This window comes from Propithecus coquereli, unplaced genomic scaffold (assembly GCF_000956105.1).
Source record: "Propithecus coquereli isolate 6110/MARCELLA unplaced genomic scaffold, Pcoq_1.0 Scaffold4, whole genome shotgun sequence".
Lineage (NCBI taxonomy): Eukaryota > Metazoa > Chordata > Mammalia > Primates > Indriidae > Propithecus > Propithecus coquereli.
In genome coordinates, this window is record NW_012149729.1 from 6,711,513 (window position 1) to 6,712,987 (window position 1,475).

Below are 1,475 nucleotides of genomic sequence, written 5' to 3' on the forward strand. Positions count from 1 at the left end.
GATGTTTTAAAAAAACACTTCTGTGCCACCTTTTTAAAAATGAATAATCTATATAGTTTTTCATCCCTTAGAGTGTGCTTGTTTTAAAAATGTTTGTTACTATGACATTATGTGGTAATTTATATAACTAATTTCATCATAAATACAAGTATATTCTTGTATAGTTTCCCTTAAATTAATATGCTAGATAAATGGCAGATGTGCAGCATTTATGGAGCATCACAAAATCTCTTTGGTCTGAAAATTTTTTTACGTGTGACTTAAAACTGCTATATTTTCTGCGTCCCTGAGGATCACAGATGTAGAGAAAAACCCCATGGATAAGGAAAATTTCATTTATTAAGACAAAAAATGAGTTACATCTGGATGCAAACATACATACGTGATTTATCTAAATTAGCTTGTGATCTTGGGAGTATATGAACATAGTTTAGCATTTCATAAAGAATTAAGTTAAAGCTATAACAGAAAAATGGATATATTTACATATATAAAAACATTTGACAACTAAAAAATTAAGAGGTACAGTGAGACTTTCAGCTTACTACAAATCAAAATCTCTCAAAAGTACTACTTATTTGAATAATATTCTATCACTGATAAAGCATCAACCAAAGTATGCTTGGAAGAGACTCTCATTCTATTCCATTAGTTCTGAATCTAGATTGTGAGCAGAAAACATCAACCTGAAGGATCAGACTCCTACTAGAATCTGAGGAAAATGAATTGTCTCCTCTCTGTGAATAATTCTTGGAAAATTATCACAATAGTAATTTGAAAATTAAAATAATATTTTTTAACTTTTGTATATGGGAACTTTTATATACTTTTATTTTTGACTGATTTATAGTCCTACAAGTTGCAAGGGTATCAACCAATCAGTAATATGTGTTGAGTAGATATTATTTAGGGTTCTCCTAAGCAGAAAAGGATACATTAATACATAAATCATGATCTCTCCTTACAAGGAAATTCCTGAATAGTTACAGAGCTTTACTTATAAACGTGAAGTAATTAGTGCATAGAAAAATATAAATATCTCAAATTATAAATAAAAGTAATATGGAAATCTTATTTAACACTATAGATTACAAAGTGCTTTTCATATATTTCATTTAGTGTAATAAAGACAGGTGTTTTTAATTCTATTTCTTAAGGGATGGAAAAAATATAACTGACTTGTTGATTGAAAAGTAGTTTAGGATAATGATGAAGAACACTGACTCAGGAACTGTCTGGATTTTGATTCTGTGTGACTTTAAGCAAATTAATTAACCTTCTATGCCTCTGTTTCCCCATCTATAAAATGAAGAAAATGATGGTATACCTCATCAGCTTTTTGAGAACTAAAAGTAATTCTTATAGAGCCTGGCATATAATAAGCACTCAGTAAACGTTAGTTGTTATTATTCAAGGACATAGACTACATCATAGGTAACCTTTTCTTAGTCACAAAGCTCATTCCAATACAATAT

At 29.1% G+C, this 1,475-nt stretch overlaps 1 protein-coding gene across 1 annotated transcript in view; it reads right to left on the reverse strand.

Annotated features, from left to right (window-relative positions):
* The window catches only part of LSM8 (LSM8 homolog, U6 small nuclear RNA associated (S. cerevisiae)), a 23,737-nt gene that overhangs the window by 17,735 nt on the left and 4,527 nt on the right, over positions 1-1,475 (reverse strand). The window lies entirely within an intron of this gene.